The following is a 19,834-nucleotide window of genomic DNA, read 5'->3' as shown; positions in this document are numbered from 1 at the left end:
GCCACTGACACCAATATCTAAGTCTGCACACCCACGTCAACCCAATGCATGTACAGCATGAAGCACTACAGCTCCCACAATGCATCACCCTTTAGCCACCTAACAATGCACATTCCTCTCGCATAACTACACCTGAGTACTGAGGCATGACATTTAGCACTAACTTGCTGTTCCTGTATAGTACATCAGGTAGATATGAATAACAATCCCTGTAATCCACAGGTGCCACTGAGAATGTCATCAGACAGCCAATGCCATGTACAGCCATTCCTCCACCAGGAGAAGACCTCAGTGATGACAGCGACAAAGGATGTCTGGAACTGGAAGACCTACCTGGCCCACTTGGTCTCTCTGGGCAGTCCACCTCCTTCAGCCTCACCCAGGATGCCAATGAGCCCCCCACAACCTCTGCCACCACAACACCTGTCACCCAATGCCCCCAAACCAGTGTCTCCAAGCCACGTCAATCCATAGTAGGCCCACCTGTACAGGGACCTGAGTCAGCACCCACCACACAAGAAGATGAAGGTCCTGGTGTAAGTGGGAGTGGGCACACCATGCCGGAGACACAGGAACAGGAGGCTGTGCCCATTGGGAGGGCTCATAGGGGCCACAGGGTGGGGCAACCCAGACAGCCACCTGCCCATGAGGCAAAAGCGAGCATAAAACCTATCCTAGGACAAGATGGGCCAGGTCATAGACATGTGGGGGAACACCCGAGGCTGCAGAGGGAGTACCACCAGGAAGCCACGCAGAAGTGGCATGCCATTAATGCCACTATGGCTTCCATGAAAGGCTTGATACAGGAGCTCATCCTGCATGAGTCCTCCACCCACCACCTGGCCCCTTCCACTAACCAACCTAATGACCAGCCCTCTACATCTGGTGCAGCTGGTGAGATGGTGGCCATGCCTGAGGACTCACAAGCCACTATTGAGCCACTGCCTGTAGCAGAGGAATCCCCAGGCAAATATGGTCACAGAGCCAGACATCCTGCAGGGACTTAAGCCAAGACTAACCACACTGCCAGGAAATGAGACTCTCCAGAACTATCTCCCTTGTGCACCACTGAGACACCTTCTTGACTCTCTACTGCCATAGCCCCATTTTCAAATGCCACATGGATACTGGGCCTATGCTACCAATTACGTGGCCTTACAGACTGAGTTATGGAAAACCATGTACTCACTGCTTTGCACCCTATCCACTCTTTGGTATACATAAGAAATACACTTACACACAAGTAATAGTGTTTTGTGTTTACTCATTGTAATAGTGCAACAAATGTGTGACATGTCACAGAAAATGAGTATTAATACACAGTGAAGATGTGAAGGTATCATCCTGACATCCGGTTCCCTGCAGCAAATTCAGGCCCAGATTTATACTTTTTTAGCGCCGTATTTGCGTCATTTGTTTGATGTAAAAAAAAAAAACTGTAAACTTCGCACTTGTATAGCGCACTACTCACCCGTTAGGGTCTCAAGGTGCTGAACGCATACCGCTGTGGAACCCCTCCTGGCTTTTCCCTGTGAGGCGCCCACTCCTGGACAGCCCCAGGGTGAAGCCAGGCATCCAAGCGCTGTGAGGGCCGTTGTGGAGATTAAGCAAGCTATTGCCCAGAGTTACAGAGTGTGACCCATCAATTAGATTAGGCACTGAGGCGAGAATTATCTGGTCCAAGGGAATTGAGCCCAAGACCCGCTGAGGTGGGAATTGAACCCTGGTCCTGGGCCAGATCTCTGCATCAGGGTCTGCCACTCTAACCATTGTGCCACACTTCTCCACCTGCAATGCAATGCCGATGCAAAATCGGCGCAAAATTACAAAATACAATTGTATTTTGTAAGTTTGAGATGCTTTTGCATAAAAAAATTATGCAAATGCGGCGCTAAAAAAGTATAAATCTGGGCCTCAGTATATACATCAATTGAAGTCACAAGAAGCAGGAAACTATGCCATATGATACATATGATACCAGAATGTAGAAGTCACAAATGTGTGAAGACGTAGATAGGATGTCTGAAGTATATACAACACAGACAGATGAACTAGATAATATCACAGTGGGTCTGTTGACCTACCTGTCAGACCACTCTTGTATACACTCAGCTGATACCCAAATGAGACCAACACATACTCATATCAGGAATGGATAAGGATGTACACCCAAACTGTACTCCAACATGAGACATGGTAATTGTAGAGATGTACCTACCAGAAGCTTAGCTGAATTACTGCTGGATGAGCTCTGTCCTTGTGCCTACATCTTCCTCATCCCCATCTTGGTAATTTATATTTCCTCCCTCTTCTGCCACCGGATTGTCCGTAACTAATTCCTCCTCCAGCAATGGGATATTCCTCCTTAGTGCCAGATTGTGGAACATGCAGCAGGCCAACACAATCTGGCACACCTTCTGTGGTGAGTACCTCAGGTAATCCCCAGAGATGTGCAGACATCTGAACCTTGCCTTTAACAGACCAAATGTCCTTTCTATCACCCTTCTTGTCCTCCCATGAGCCTCATTGAACTGTTCTTCAGCCCTGGTCCTTGGATTCCTCACTGGTGTCAGTAGCCAGGAGAGATTGGAATAACCTGAATCACCTGTGGATAGGGTAAACTAACATTTACAATTCACTATGTCACATACAGATAGAGAAGGAAGGCTAGGGTAACAGTAATTACATATACACTAATCATACTCACTGATGAGGTAGGCCCTCACTCTTTGTAGAAGCGCCATCAACCGTGGAACAGTGCTATTCCTGAGGATGTACGAATCATGGACAGACCCTCGAAACCTTGCAGTCAACTGAGTGATGTACTGGTCAGCGAAGCAGACCATCCGCACATTAATGGAGCGAAAGCTCTTACAGTTCATGTACACTTGCTCATCAGCCCTTGGTGGTATTAATGCAATGTAAGTGCCATCTATGGCCCCAATCACATGTGGGATATGTCCCATGGCATAGAAACCAGCCTCACACTAGCCAAATTTATGGTATGGGGGAATTGGATGTAGCTTTTTCACTAAGGCGGACAAAACATTCCTCAACACATTGCTGAACATTGGTTGATACATGCCTGTTGCCATTCCCACTATCCCCTGGAATGAGCCAGTGGCCACGAAGTGGAGGACCGATAGCACCTGCACAGTTGGAGGAATGGCTTTAGGTTGTCGAATGGCAGGCAGCAGAACAGACTCCAACTGGGTTCACAGCTCCCTGATTGTAGCATGGTTCAGTTGATAGTGTGAGATGATGTGGCGCTCTTCCATCCTTGCCAAGTCAACCAGGGGCCGGTACACCGGTGCATGCCTCATCCTTCACAGTGGTCGACATCCACACATGGCATACAACACAAGAGTGTCATCAATTACACTCCATGCATCCTACTACATGGTCACAAATGGAAAATCAACATCACATCTGCTACCACTTGTTGCATGCAAAGCAGACTTCAAAGTGCTGCGCTTTTGAAATACTCATGATATTTGTACATACATCTGGGGTTTTCAAAGGATGACGTGAGTAAGATGGTGTTTGTCACTGCTAGTGTACAGTCACCATAAACATGTAAGTTTAGTTCCGATCTGTCATGATGACATTTTCTGTATCTGTGCACACTCAAAGTTTCTACTGCCTGATTGAAATGTACACAGTCCCAGAGTGTAACTTATCACATGTCCATGATGGAGATGTGTAGTGACGCCTTTGTATTATGTTTTATTAACAGTAACAGTGTAAAATGGCTGCTGCCTGTCCTGCATGCAGGGGACAGATGTCAGCGAGCTCATTCTGCCAGCGTATGCCGTCATGGCGGTAGGCGGTCAAAACAGCTGTGCAACTCCTCATTGGTTAACATTGATGTCTACGGCATACAGGGACCAATGACAATTACCCCCGGTGGAGACGGTGCAGACCGCTGCAGTCGTGACCGGCATTTTCTACAGTGTACCTCACTTGACTCCTAACTCTCCAACCATCAAGACATCCACTGAGTGTGTTGCTGTTTCATGTTCCTGGGAGCCGCAATGGCTCATGTTACAGGAGATAGGGCCCCGTCTTCACAATGGAAGAACTGGAGAAACTTGTGGATGGGGTCCTACCCATGTACATAAAGCTGTATGGGGCTCCAGAACAACAGATGGGTGGCATTATGATCATTTTTGTTGCTACATCAGTATGTAAGTGTGTTGGTATGTGTATGCAGGATGTTCCAGTGGAAGGTGTACCTACGGATATGACTGCTAGGAATGTTGTGGAAGTGTGAAGTTGTGTACGATGCTGATATGTTAGTGCCTATGAGTGATATAGGTTGTTGGGTCTACATTAATGTGCCTTTCCTTTTAATTATCCTATGCAGGTCAGTGCCCATCAAAAGAAGGGTTTGTGGAAAGCCATCGCCAAGAAAGTGTGGACCCTGGGGGTCCATACCCAGCAGAGCACACGCTGCAGGAAGCGGTGGGAGGACCTGAGATGCTGGGCCTGGAAGACTGCAGAGGCCCATTTGGGGACAGCCTCCCATTGAGGAAGGGGTGCCCGTCGGACCCTGACCCCCCTGATGGCCCACATACTGGCGATTGTCTACCCGGAGTTGGATGGGCACTTGAGAGCAACACAGCAGCCACAAGGGGCGTGAGTTCCAGAGTACATATCCTGTACTGTTTGCTATAGACTGGATAGGGTGTGTTAGCCAGGGGATGAAGGATGTCTAGTGTAGCTATGACAGTTAATGTAGGTAGGATACAGTTGTGCTGTGAACATAAGTAGCTGTGATAGGTGTGTATCTGTGCAACAGGTTGCCATGGCATATGTACAGTGCCAAATTGTAGGATATGTTGTGGACATACAGGAGCTTAAGTTGATTCCAATACATATCTATTCATGTCCATGATGGGTGAACCAGGTGGGTATGACAATGTACAACTGTCACTCATGGACTGACTTCTAACAGTAATGATCCTGTATACAAGAGCCATGACAGTGTAGAGTAGTACCTGAGTGTTATTGTAGAGATTTCATGATTGTGTATGCATATCAGAGTGTATTCACAGAGGGTGTGGAGAAATGTCTATTGACATTGTAGAGAGTGCATTCAGGAATTTTCGTTGTTGAAATGTCCAAGTGTGCCATGGGGATTAGTATTAATTCTTCACTCCCATCTTTTTCACCCCCTCCCCTCCTTTTTGTACTAACCTGTCCTTGTGTGTATTAGCATCAGCAGGCAAAGGAGTAGGGGCACTGGCGAGTGGGGAGGCTGCAGCCCACGGGACCCAGGAGACAGAGAACACCGAAGCCAAGGGGACCAGTCGGTTGGAGGGTGAGGGGAGAACCACGGGGGAGACTGGAGCAGATCCCACTGATACTGATTCCTCCTCCGATGGAAGCACCCTTGTGGTGCTGGAACCTTCTGGGCCCATCCCAGCACCATCCTCGTCTGCCACTCCCCTTTACAGCAGCGCCCTCCCAGTAGCTCCCCACCCAGTTGCCCGTGCCCGCTCACCCAGGAGGGTGGTGTCTCCTTCGCCGCAGGCACCTCTTCCCCTGCCCCAATCAGCCCTGATGCCCTCAATGCTGAGGCTATTGACCTAATGAGGTCCATCTTTGTAGGGCAGTCAACCATTGTGAATGCCATCCAGGGCCTGGCATCCCAGATGCAGCAGATTAATGCCTACCTGGAGGGCATACAGTGTGCCTTGACTGGCCTACAGAGATAATTTCAGGCTCTGTCCTCCTTATTGACGGCAGCCAATGTCCCTAGTACTTCTGTCCTCTCTCCTGCTACCTGTGCCCCATCCCAAAGCCCTCTCCCAGCCAAGCCACACATACAGATGTACTCACCCAAAGCAACAGACAAGGTATGCAAAGTCAAACACAGACAAGACAAATCACATCACAAGCATGCACACACTCAACACACAAAAGCAGACACTACCTCCCCTGTCTCCCCCAGGACCTCCTCCCTTTCAGTCACATCACCACTCACACCAGCCAGCACTGCATCCTCACTCCCAGTTACTGTCACCACTTCTGTGTTGCCCTTAGTCACCACAACAGCAGACACTCATACTTGCACCCCATGCACCACATCCACACTCACCACAACCACCATCACTGGTGACACATGCAGCACACCCACCTTACATGCAGACACCAAGCCAACATACATCCACACGACCTGTTTGTCCTCTCCCAGCCTCTCTTCCCACTTCCCAAAACACATAAACACCCCCACTCAGATACTGAACATTCCTCTGCCTCACACATACATTCTCTGCATACATCTGCACCCATATCCAGCACACCTACACATCCTACAATCACTCCCTCTATCTTCACTCCCAAACCAGTTTCCCAATCCATCCCCCTTGTTCCTAAGCAGCTTTCCTTGCCCTCTTTTACCTGTTCCCTGAGCCCCTGCCCCACCCTGTGTTGCCCCTTGCAGTCATGGTTCCCTCCCCAGGCCAACTCCCTCCACCTCCAAGTCCTCCCATGACCCCCCTTCTACCTCTGCTGCCCCTCCACCCACAAAAAAGACTTTCCCTGTCCTCAATAAAAAACAGCTGCCCCAACACATAGCTCCAAAGCCCCTGCCCCCCATCCAGAGCAAAGGTGAAACCTCCACCCCCTCCCCGACCAAAGCCAAAGGACCCCCCTCCCAAGCCCCAAGCCCCACTCCTACCCCCAGACCCATGAGGTGCCTGCCTGCCCCATTGATGCCCCTACCTTGTGGAGACCATTAGGCTGTCAGGAGTCAAGTTGGGGCCTTTGCCAGACACAGTTATGCCTATTGGACATTGGACTGGCCTACGGGCCTTGGTGCTTTTTGTTGCACATTAGCATTGCATTTGTTTAAAATATATTTACACCACAGGATTCCTGTTGGTTTACATACCATACATTTGTCGGGTATTTTTGTGTACTGGTAAGTTTCCATCCATCTATCATGTGCTGTAGAATGTGCATTTCTAGGCATTTTTTTTATTAAGATTCACTGTTCTTTCTTGGATTTGGGCATTATTTGTAGTGTTGTGTCTTTGTATTGGTTTATGTGTCTCTGCTTGTTAGTTATATTGGTGTGGCTGTGTAGTTTTGATCCGGGGTGTGTGTATGTGATGTGTGTGTTTGTCGTGGCTGCATTTTGTGTGTGTGTGTCTGTGTGTGTCTCGGTGCGGGTGTTGTGTAGCGTGTGTGTGCATTGGAGTCCATGCATTGTGTTATCTTGTGTGTGGATGTGTCACTCTCCCCTTCCCCCCTTGTGTGCTCTGCAGGTTTATTCACCAATGGTGTCAGCATTGGATGTCATAGAGGAGCAAGGCGAGGAAGAACGCTGGAAAGATTTCAAGGTGGCATTCCATGGCTTCGTGGAGTCATCTGTGTCGCTGGAGATGAGTGGGTCCTTTTCTACTTGCTGTTTCCGCTAGGCTTTGGGTGGCGGTCTGCAGTGTCGTAATAGGTTGGGCAGTGCAGTGGCTATCGCCAGCTTGGGTATGACAACCGCCGACTTCGGCGGTCTGGCTGCACTGGCGGTACTGTCGTCAAACTGGCTTTGTTTCAGTGGGTTGACTGCTGTGGTCATTATTATGGCGGTCCGACCGCCATCACCAGCATGACGGGACCGTTACCGTCAATCTCATGATCAGGGACTTATTTATACTTGGTTTGTGCTGAATTAGCTTCATTTTTTTTTACGCTAATTCAGCGCAAGCCTAACTCCATATTTATACTTTGGCACTAGACACATCTAGAGCCAAAGTAATGGAGTTTACGTCATTTTCTGGAGGGGAAAGCCTACCTTGCGTCAATGAGATGCAAGGTAGGCATTCCCATCCAAAAAAGGACGATATGGCTTTTGTGCCATACTTATCCCAGTGCTAAAATCCAGCACGGGGGATGTGGACCTTGAATAATGGCGCTAAGCTTGCTTAGCAGCATTATTTAACGCCTGGATCTGGGCAGGGGTAAGGGGACCTGTAGGCAGATTTCCATGGTCAGAGGCCATGGAAATTGCCCACTGGTGCCCTTCCTTGTCCCCAGAGACACCCCCACCCACCCCTAACCATACCAGAAGGTCACTTAAGGATGGGGGATCCATCCAAGGTAAGTCCAGGTGAGTGTGTTTTTTTTTTGCCAAACACCGCTCGGGGGCCCTGACTTGGGGCCCCCTGCACGGCGCTGGCCCCAGTGGCTATGCCCAGGGGACATTCATACCCTGGGCATGGCTATTGGGGTGGTGGGCATGTCTCCTCTCTTTACTAAGACAGGAGTCATGTCCATGGGGCTTGTGCACCATAAAATGGCGCTACACTGCCGTGCCATAATGTGGCGCACAAGCCCTGGCTCTCCCTACGACTCCCTGGCCCTGTTAGCATCCTTCACAAGGACGCTATAAGGGCCTTAGCACTGGCTAACGCCATTCCATAAATATGGCGCCCGGCGGACATCTAGGAATGGCACTAGCCGGCGCTACAATTTTTTACGCGGATCTGCGTTAGCGCAGGTTTGTGCTAAAAAGTATAAATATGGGCTATAGTGTTTACTTCAAATTATTTTGTATGAATTACTTTTGGTTCAAAAGAAATGCTGCAAAAATACCCTTTGTCAGACTGTAAAGAGAAAAGCAAATACATTCGAAATAAGGAAAACAGAAAAGCAAAACGCAACAAAGGAGATAAAATAAGTTAGAACAGAGGTATGAGAATGGGGGAACGTTTAGGGTAGAACAGTGCCATGAATGGCATTTCATCAAAATGCTTGTTGGAAAAAAGTGACATCACACAGCCTCTAACCCCAAAAACATCATGGAATTGCCCGCCTTGTCCCATTTGGTGATGGGCAATGAGCAGAAACTACATAAAGCAAATCAGGATTTTCGAACTCACTCTGTTTACTTTCTGTTCCTGTCCCTGATTTTCTCATACCTGAAAACAGGGAGACAAACAGAAATGGCATGGATAACAAAGAGCAACTAAGGGTAGTCTCTTCTACCCTCCCACATTAGAAGGGAGAGAGAAAACGCACAGCAGAGGTAGGGTAATAGTCACAAAGAGAACAAAAGAGAAGGATACAGAGCTGAAGGAGGAGGAGGTTGGCCAAGACCGGAGAATGGATACAACAGGGTATTACCCAATAATTTTTTTAAGAAAACTCATTAGAAACAAAACCAAAAAGAATGCACTTTTCACTGTAAACAGGCATTGTCCCAAGGGTCAGAAGTGAGCTATGTGCCTGTTTACTATCAAATGGTGCTTACTACATTGCTTGCACTAACTCAGTAACTCTATGACTTTGGCCCTCATTATGACCCTGCTGGTGAGTGATAAAGTGGCAGTAATACCACCAACAGGCTGGCGGTAATTACACCCAAATTATGACCATGGCGGTGAGAACCCCCATAGATAGGCAATGTACTACACCAACCACCAGGGCAGACACAACACTCACCACGGCGGTAGCCGTCAACAGCCAGGCGGAAGACAAAGTACCGCCCACCATATTAAGACCCTACAATCCGTCACGTTTTCCGGGGCGGTACCAATGCCATAAAAAGTCTGGCGGAAACACAACACAGAAGAGAAAAGGCTCACCATCAAAGACACAGGGAAGAACAACGCCGCCATGGAACCCAAACTGCAAGTTTTTCAGATGATCTTCTACGTTATGCTCCACCTGGGACACCAACGCCAACGAAGACGATGACGGTGAGTACAGCCGCCTAGCACATAAGGGAGGGAGGGAGGAAAACAAGAGTGACACACACACGCACGACCATACACACAACCAGCTGCACACAAAAAACTATTTGCAACTGATACACAGTAGAATAATGAAAGGATAACAGGAATGCACTAAGATGAATGTATTAATGTCAACAGCTAATAAATAACCCAATTGTCCGTGAAACAGGTATGTACAAATGTACACAAAGGGACACTGCCCAGTCCAATGTTCAAAGGGCCCACATGGCCACAGGGCACAGTCCAAGGCCCAACCCGAATCCTGACCTCATCTGGATAGTACTCTGCAGGGGCATCAGTTTGCAAGTGGGCAGGCACCTCAGGGGAATGGGGGTGGGGAGCCCCTCAGCCAAATATGGGAACAAGCCCAATGGTTCTTGAGGGGGCTCCATGCCCATTTCTCTGTCCTGGGGAGTGCAAGACTACAGTCTCTGGAGTGGGTGACTTTCCCACTGGTCCTAAAGGGGGATCCATGCCCAGTTCTCTGTCCTGGGGAGTGCAAGGCCACTGTCTCTCAGGTGGGTGACTTTCCCACTGGTTCTGGAGGGGGCTCCATGCCCAATGACCTATGCTGGGGAATACAAGGCCACAGTCCCTGGAGGGGGTGACTTTCCCACTGGTTCTGGAGGGGGCTCCACGCCCAGTTCTCTGTCCTGGGAAGTGCACGGCCACAGTCTCTGGAGTAGGTGACTTTCCCACCAATTCTGGAGGGAGCTCAATGGCCAGTTCTCTGTCCAGGGGAGTGCAAGGCCACAGTCTCTGGAGTAGGTGACTTTGCCACCGGTTCTGGGGGGGCACCATGCCCAGTTCTCTGTCCTGGGGAGTGAAAGGCCACAGTCTCCCGGGTGGGTGACTTTCCCACTGGTTCTGGAGGGTGGCCTACATGGCTTCCGCTGGTGGTGATGGCTGCACTGCGGTGGCAGATGGAGGTGCCTCCTGGGCAGCCTCTGCAGGTGGTGATGGCTGCACTGTGGTGGAAGATGGAGGTGCCTCCTGGGCAGCCTTTGCAGGTGGTGATGGCTGCAGTGTGGTGGTAGATGGAGGCGCCTCCTGGGCAGCCTCTGCCGGTGGTGATGGCTGCACTTCCTCAGCTGGCAGTGGGGGCCCGTGACCACTGGTGGTGGTGGTGGTGGAGGTGTTACCCTGACAGCCTCTACTGGAGTAGTGGGCTTTGTCCTCTCCATGACATGGGGTGTGGAATACTAACACTTCCTGGCAGGGGTTTATGGCTTCTTCCCCTCCATGGCAGGTTGTACGTATTCCTTAGCCCTCCAGGCAGGAGTCAAGGGCTTCTTCTCCTTCAAAGCAGGAGGTGAAGGTTCCTTCCCCTTCTTGGCTAGAGGTGCAGACTCCTTCCCCTTCTTGCTGGAGGTGTGGCATCCTTCCCCTTCGTGGCTGTTGGAGTGGGATCCTTCACTGACTTTCCACCATGACTAGGTGGTGTCACAACTGTCCGCGTGGACTGTTTGGCTGAGGTGCTGGGCTGGGTCATTGGGACCCTGCTCTTACAGGCAGGATGGGCGAAGGGGGAGGGAAGAGGTCAAGTTGGCCAAGGCATAGCTTCTTGGGATGGTGGGGTGAGAGGAGGGATGAGAGTGGAGCTCCCAGCAGAGAATGTTTCTGAGTCAGTGTTGTCACTTCTTGTCTCCGCCATGGTACTCCCTTCACCCTCCGTCCTACTGGTTCCCTCAGCGTCAGTGGCCTACTGGGTCCTGTGGGATGCAGCTCCCTCTGTCGCCTGTGCCCTTGCTCCTCCACCAGATGATGCTAAGGACAGGATGACAGAACAAAAAAGGGGGGGGAGAGAAAAAGGAAACACTGGGTCAATGACTGCACTAACACCACAGTTGGCATACACAGCACCGTCACACACAGGGATCAGGCTTAAGCACTATGCATTGCACTGCCAGTCATATGGCTAGATGCTGAGGCAAGATGAGGGCCACACACCACCAACTGCACCCCTCCTGGTACCCACAAAGCCCTGCCTGAAATGGAATGTTAACAAGCTAGGTTACCTGCATTTGCCATACATCCATTACCTTAGAGTTGACCCATGCTGCAATGTCTGGCCTGGCCTTAGGGGCACCCACTAACTCACATCCACCACCCGGATCCCACCCCATCTGAAAATTTTAGAATAATACCCAATGTACTCACCCCTTTGTGGATGCTGTGATTCCCTCAAGCGCCCATCCAGCTCTGGGTAGGCCACCGCCAGTATGCGGGCCATCAGGAGGGTCAGGTCCTGATGGGCACCGCTTCCTCATTGAAGGCCAGCCCCAGCTGGGCCTCCGCAGTCTTCCGTGCCCAGCGTCTCATGTCCTCCCACCGTTTCTGACAGTGGGTGCTCCCCCTGTCATAGACCCCCAGGGTCTGGACGTCCTTGGCAATGGCATGCCATAATACCTTCTTTTGACGGGGCGCTGACCTGCAGGGGCAATACAGACAGGAGAACACCAGTAAACAAACAGTCCAGCCTGTCACACAAATGGCCCACCATTTCCGGTTCCATCACCATTGGCACACGCATCGCCAAGTGCACACCATGTACACCACCACAAGACATTCCCCCCGCCTTATCGATGACACAATGCTTTCACACACATCTCCATGCATCCTTCCCAGATGCATCGTGCCCAATGTGTACTCACCTGCTGGTCTGGAGGCCCATACAGCAGTCAGTACTGGGGTAGGACCCCATCCACCAGTCGCTCCAACTCCTCTGTAGTAAAGGAAGGGGCCCTTTCCCCGGTCACACGGGCCATGGATGGTTTCCAGACACAGGTCACAGCAGCAAACGCGGTTTAGGTGTTCTCCTGTTGAAGGTCAGGAAACAAGTGAGGAATCAGATAGAAAATGGTGGTCACGTCTGTGGCGGTGTACATCGTCAACGCCTGCGCAGATCCCCAGTGGCCACTGTACTCCATAGAGCCCCATTTTATCTAGTGAGGAATTGCACAGCAATGCAAGACCGCCTTCTGCCACGACACCGAATGTCAGCCAAATTACCTCACTTCCACCTGTCCCTACATACAGGACAGGCGGTCACCATTTCAGGGGGGACAACAACGGTCATTTCGACATTAACTGCTTCACAGATTAGATTGGCACATACCTCGCCATTAACACTGTCCCATTACATAAATGCAGCATGTACACTGAAATTGTGATTCCATTGTTCCAATTGTGACAGCCTACTCACTCTTGTGTCCCTTAGATACCTACCGCTGTGGATGAATAGGAGGTGGAGACATACCCCCACGTACATACCCTTTGTGGACTTGGCTACAATGGAGGACAGGCACATTATCCTCACCTACAGACTGGACTGGGCCACAATAACAGAGCTGTGTACCCAACTGAAGCCAGACCTAATCTCATCTATCCATCATCAGACTGGGGCCACCCCTCTTGTGCAAGTGCAATCAGTGCTCCATTCCTTGGCAACTGGTTCTTTCCAAGTGACAATGGGCTTGGCAGCAGGAATGTCACAGCCAATGTTCTCAATTGTGCTGGCAAGAGTCTTGTCTGCCCTGGTAAAACACATGTGCAGCTACATTTCTTTCCCCCAGGTGGAAGATTTGGCCACTGTGAAGGTAGGATTCTATGCAATGGGACATATCCGCAATATTATCGGGGAGACTGGCGGGGCACATATTGAATTTGTCCCCATATGCCAGGATGAACAGGTGTTCAGGAATCGTAAGAGTTTCCACTCACTGAATGTGCAGATGGTGGTCCTGATTTATACTTTTTGGTGCAAAACTGCACTAACGCAGTTTTGCACCAAAAAGTTTATCACCGGCTTGCACCATTTCTGTGCAACTGCCGGGCACCATATTTATGGAATAGTGCAGCCGGTGCAAAGGTTAGGCTAGCATCAATAAAAATGACGTTAGTCGGGTGGAGCTGACGGTATGGAAGAAGGGGATTTTGCACCAAAAAATGACGTTAGGCAGGTTAGAGTAAAAAAAAACAACTTTAACCAGATTAGCATCATTTTATGGCACTAAACCTACATTGCCACATGACTCCTGCCCTAGAAAAGGCAGGAGTCATGCCCACCACCCCAGTGGCCAGCACAGGGGACAAGGGTCCCCTGGGCATGGTCATTGCACCCTGTGCCATGTATGAGAGCCCATTTCAGGGCCCCCTATGGCACTTTAAAAAAATAAAATTAAATACCTACCTGTACTTACCTGGGATGGGGTCCCCCATCCTCCCCAGTCCCTCTGGTGTGAGTGGGGGTGTCCCTGGGGCCTGGGGAGGGCACCTACGGGCTTGTTCCATGGTGTTCCACTATGGAAATAGGCCCACAGGTCCCCTAACGCCTGCTGGGGCAAAACAAGCTTCCCGTGCACCATTTTTGCATGGGAGTGTAAATATGGCGTTAAGGCCATTTAGTCATTTTTTGCACGGGAATGCCTACCTTGCATCTCATTAAGGCAAGGTAGGTTTCCACATCCAAAAAGTGACTTTAACTCCATAAATTTGGTGCTAGACGGATCTAGCGTCAAAGTATGAATATAGAGTTAGTTTTGCAGGGAATTAGAGTACAAAAAATGATGCTAATTCGGTGCAAACTGAGTATAAATATGACCCAGTGTGCCTGGCAGACCTGTACATTTCCCACGTCAATGCTAAGTATCCTGGGTGGTGCATGATGCCTTTGTTCTGAGGAATAGCAGCATCCCTAATGTGATGGCCCAACTACAGAGGCACAGGGTGTGGCTAATAGGTGAGCCTTGGTCCCCACCCACTGTATGTTAGTGTATGCCTTCAGGTGTTACCCCCATAGGATTGTGTGAGGCTAAATGTGGTCCCTCAATACTTGCAGGTGACTCTGGCTACCCAAACCTATTGTGGCTGCTGACCCCTGTGAGGAATGCCAGGACAGGTGCTGTGAAACGTTATAATGAGGCACATGGACGAACCAGACAGATCATCGAGAGGACCTTTGGGCTCTTGATGGCCAGGTTCAGGTGCTTCCATCTGACTGTTGGATCCCTGTGCTACTCACTGAGAAGGTCTGCCTGATAGTAGTGGCATGCTGCATCTTGCACAACCTGGACCTCAGATGCCATGTAACCTTTTCTGCAGAAGGAGGAGACTGGAGATGCTCCTGTGGCAGCAGTAGAACCTGAGGACAGTGAGGATGAAGAGGCTGAGGATAGGATGAGGCTAACAGAACATCAGTTATCCAACAATACTTCCAATGACACACAGGTGAGACAGAGCAACTGGCCATTCCTATGACTATTGGTGTATTCTGTGTGGCTGTAGCATGATGGCATTAACTTCCTTTGCATCACAACTTACTGTCACCTATGGCTTGTCATTTTACAGATGTTGGTGATATAACAACTGTGTACTGATGTGCTGACTACAGACAGCTAAAGGTCATTATTTCTATGCTCTCACAGTGTTCAGATCAGATCATTTGCACTAGATGTGACTGCTTCCATAAATGCACATTTTTGAAACATAAAACACTAGTAGTCAAGTTGCGATCAAGGGTGTTTATTGTAGTGCTAAGAAATGGAGATGAAAGTGCAATGGAATGGGTTGATGATGGAGGAAAGTCAAGGGTACTGTTCCAGTCTGTTTGTAGCACAGGTCCAGTATCCAAGTGGCCATAGGAAGGGACCAAAGGCAGTTCAAAGTGGACAAGGTGACAGGGTGGGACACAAGGGGAACAATCAGGGGAGTCTCATTTCCTGGGGGTGGTCTTGGCAAGTGTCTCTAACTTCTGACTGGTTTGCAGGGAACATTTTTGGGGTGGTTCACCTTCCACAGGGGAAGGGGTGCTGGTTGCCTGTGGGTCCTGTGGCGGGGCCTCCTGCCCACTAGCTGCAGCAGAAGTGTAGGGCTGGTCAATGGACTGGCTAGTGCTAGGGGCCCGCTGCTGTGCTGTTGCCTCCCTCATGATGTTGGCCATGTCTGTCAGCACCGCTGCTATGGAGATCAGGGTTGTGTTAACGGCCTGCAAGTCCTCCAGGATCCCCTGATTCTGTCCCTCCTGCAGCCGCCTGTTCTCCTGCACGTTGTTCAGGATTTGGCCCATCGAGTCCTGGGAATGTTAGTAGGCTCCCAGGATCTTGGAGAGTGACTCCTGGAGAGTTGGTTCTCTGGTCCTGTCCTCCCCGTGGTACACAGCAGTCCTCCCAGTGTCCCTTATGGCCTGTGCCTGAACGGTGTGCCCACTGCCACTGACCCCAGGTCCCTGATTGTCTTGGGTATGAAGTGTGGACTGGGGTCCCTGTACAGGTGGGCACACTGCTGATTGACGTGTCCAGGGGACAGTGGTGTGGGTACGCTGGTTGGGTGCTGTGGTATTGGATACTGAAGGGGAGGTTCTGTGGTGGACTGTGAGTGGGATGGGGTGACCGGCTGTCCAGTGGTCCCTGATGGGGCAGGTTGTTGGTCCAGATCCTGAAGTCCAGAGTTACTGTCACCACTGGGGGCATCTTCTGTTGGGGGACTGGATAGTCGTGGCACCTCCTCTCTGCTGAGATTGGCTGGGGCACCTGTGGGGATGTAAGTGATGTATTATGCTTCATGTCTGTGACATATTGTACATGCCTATCTTCCCCTCTATCGTTGATGTTGCCCTGCCACCTTTTGCTTGTGTATGGTGATGTATTGTGGGATTGTTAGTTTCCCTATGCTGTGCATGCTTTTGTGATGGGTGTCCATGTAGGGCTGGGAGGGCTGTCCTTGCATTGGTGTAGCTTGCAGGGCTTGGAATTGGGGTTAGTCATATGTGTTGGTGCAGTATGTGGGATGTGGGGGAGTGATGGGAGTGAGGGTGAGGGTGGGAGACGGCATGCAGGTATGGGGGGTGATTAGTAGTAAATATTGACTTACCAGTGTCCAGTCCTCCGGCTACTCCAGCAAGTCCCTCAGGATGCAGGATTGCCAAGACTTGCTCCTCCCATGCTGTGAGCTGTGGGAGAGGAGGTGGGGGTCCACTGCAAGTCCTCTGTATGGCGAGCTGGTGCCTTGCTGCCATGGAATGTGCCTTCCCCTGTAGGTAGTTCCACCTCTTCCTGATTTCATCCCTTGTTCTTGGATGTTGTCCCACGGCGTTCACCCTGTCCACGATTCTCCGCCATAGCTCCATCTTCCTTGCAATGGATATCTGCTGGACCTGTGCTCCAAAGAGCTGTGGCTCTACCCTGACAATTTCCTCTACAATGACCCTTAACTCCTCATCAGTGAAACAGGGGTGCCTTTGTGGGGACATGGGTGTTGTGTGGTGTGTGTTGGTGACAGTGTGCTGAGTAATATTATGGGGTGTGTGATGTGGGGTGCGAGAGGGATGTATGGGTGTAAGTGGTGTGTGTGTGTAGTTGTCGCAGTGGTCCTGGTGTCAGTCTGGTGACAATAATTTGTATTCGTAAAGGGCTGTGGGTAATGTGCGTGTGTGTTTTATAGTGCTGTGGGTGTGGTGTGTATATGAGTGTCAGGTGTGGGTTTTTGGTAATGGCCAATGTGGTGTTGTTTTGTATGTGGGTGTCCATTCTGAGCGCAGCGGTATGTACCACCAGTGGTTTACCGCCGTTGAATGTCTGCTGCAGTGATTCTTAGGTCATAATGTGATGGGCTTTGTTTTGTTGGCCTAACGGTATGGGTGTTGGGACCACCACTTTCCCACTGACCTTTGGTTGGCGGATTTGTGTACGTGGCTGTATTCTGTCGGATTGGTGTCTTTGTGTGTCATAACATGGCGAATAGATATTCACCACCGTGGCGGTATGTTGGCGGCAGTCACTGCAGATCAATGCGGGATTTACCACCAATGTCATAATGAGGGCCTTAGTGCTTGACCTGGACACACTGCAGACACCGAGCTGTAGCTGCGATTCTGCATTTTCGATGGAAGGTTTATCCAGCCTCAGATGTAATTCGCATTCAGAGATTCATACACATTACAGGGTATCAAAAAAACATGTGTTCTCTTTTCCTATTTGCAATTCTTCCATCAAAAAACTTGAAAGGATCTTTGGGCCATATGTACAAAATGTTTGAGACTAGGAAATCCATTGGAAACTGGTTACCAGTTACAAAAATATTAGCTTTGTATATGAGAAAAGCATTCCTAAGTTTCAATATAGCTATGTGGATGAATACTAACTCAGTATTTTGCCAACTCCTTATAGTGAGTCGCTAGTAAGAAATCGTTCAATACCAAATCTTTATTCTTATGTTCATCGGATTCACAAAATGCGATTAGTGGCAAAAACATAATTTGGCACATGCAAACTAAGTGGTAACTGTGTGCAGACTGAAAAAGTTCGCCCAGAATGCATCTTTGTTTTCAAAATGGCTGCTCCATATGTGATGGCAAGAAGAATGTGTATTCCGGCTGATTGCAGTGGAGAAGATAGGAAAAGATATTCAGACTGAGGTTTACACTATTTCACCACATTGAGGAAGAGATATATGGAAAGTACAGGCTAAGTAGTGCTGTTATCCTGAAGCTCATAGCTGATTTAAACCTCAGCTTCAGAGCTTCAGAGACACACATTGCGCAGAAATTCCATACCTACCCATGTGCAGGAGGTATGTACTTTGAATCTCTTAGCCTCAGGTAGCTACTACGATGTGACTGCAGGAGCTGATTGCACGTCACAGAGTGGCCCTTCCCATTTTGTTGTTGTGCATTTCTAGATACTGCTGATGTGTTTTTAAAATAATGAAAATTAATGCAATAACATGTAGGACTTAGACAAAATGCAATGCATTCCATTCAAGTAAAGGTAGTAGACTACCACATTTTAGGTTTGAATAGCTGAAACTACAATTTCTGCAAAGTTAACCTAGGTGAAGAATGTGAAATGTTAAACTTCTGGCAAGTTGACATGTTGTGAAATTGATGACTTAATGTAAAAGTTGTTTGTTTTGACCTCCCCATAGGCATATTCTTCAAAGAATACAATAATGTGTTAAAATGTCTTAGTTTAATTTTGCAATAAGTTTCTATTCATAAAATGTTTCAAATAAATAGGTAGCTTGTGTTTTAGTAAAATGATGTAGAAGTGTAACCATGTAATTGCAGTTTTCATAAGGAAAGTAAATGATAAGAACCCTTGTGGATTTATACAAAGTTTTGATAAAAATGATTCACTTAAACATTCTTGTTTATAGACTAATGTTTCTGTGGTTAGATGACGACAAGATGTTCCTGCTCCCACGAAGACACCGAAAATGTATTGGCTGACAGGAGGAAGAAGAAGAAACATGTTGCAAGAGCTTAGATATGTTGTTTTATATTTGTGCATGTTCCTATAGTTGGGAGAGACACTCTCTCTCCAACACTATCTACCAGCTCATTTCTTTCCATACAGCCTTTTGCTCAAACCTCTGCTGCTCTCAAACTCTTCTGAGTTTCTTGAACCTCTCTTCTGCTTTGATTGATTACTGATATTTGTCTCTGATGCTTTATGCCTGACCCCTGTTTCTCGTCCTCCCCAGACCCATTCTTATTCTTAGATTAGGGACTTTAACCTTCATTGATTAGAATGATTTATTAACTATTGATTGATATTGATGATATTCAGTAATTTATGAGTTCAATAAATATTGAGCAATTAAATCAAGTGATGAATAAAGCTTTTGATCTCACACCAACTGTCATTATTGACTGAAAATAACAATTGAAATTGTGATGACTATTTAATTGATGTGTAGCTCCTGCTTAATCTCAATTTATGTCAAAGGTCCATCGACCTGAGATGCGGGGGTTTCTCTCTGATGAATTGGTAAGTCTTACCTAGTAAACTGATATTTAACTGAGATCCCCACATCACTAAAGCTGGTAGTGAAAGGATGGTTTATGTCATGAAAAAGAGGATCTGTAATTAGTGGAGCTATAATTAATTGAGCTCATATAGTGAGATGCCCATGTCCCATAGCCCTAATCCTGCACTTTGAAGATTGATGGAGTGTGGTTTCTAAAATGGTTGTGGAACTGGATGTGTGAGGATCAATATGGTTATGTGTTGCAGTTGCTTTTGTTGTTGTGGTTTTATTCAAGTATTGGTGTATGTGTTTTGAATGTATTTTTTATGCTTATGCATATATTGTTG

At 48.6% G+C, this 19,834-nt stretch overlaps 1 long non-coding RNA gene across 1 annotated transcript in view; it reads left to right on the top strand.

Annotated features, from left to right (window-relative positions):
* Window positions 1-19,328, top strand: part of LOC138297353 (uncharacterized) — a 91,589-nt gene extending 72,261 nt beyond the window's left edge. Inside the window, exon 4 of the long non-coding RNA XR_011204043.1 lies at window positions 18,894-19,328. This is a non-coding gene — a long non-coding RNA (uncharacterized lncRNA). The remainder of the gene's footprint in view (window positions 1-18,893) is intronic.
* The last annotated feature ends 506 nt before the right edge of the window (window positions 19,329-19,834 follow it).

This window comes from Pleurodeles waltl, chromosome 5 (genome assembly GCF_031143425.1).
Source record: "Pleurodeles waltl isolate 20211129_DDA chromosome 5, aPleWal1.hap1.20221129, whole genome shotgun sequence".
NCBI classification, from domain to species: domain Eukaryota; kingdom Metazoa; phylum Chordata; class Amphibia; order Caudata; family Salamandridae; genus Pleurodeles; species Pleurodeles waltl.
Note: the sequence above shows the minus strand (reverse complement) of the source record. Positions and strands in the feature narration are given on the sequence as shown.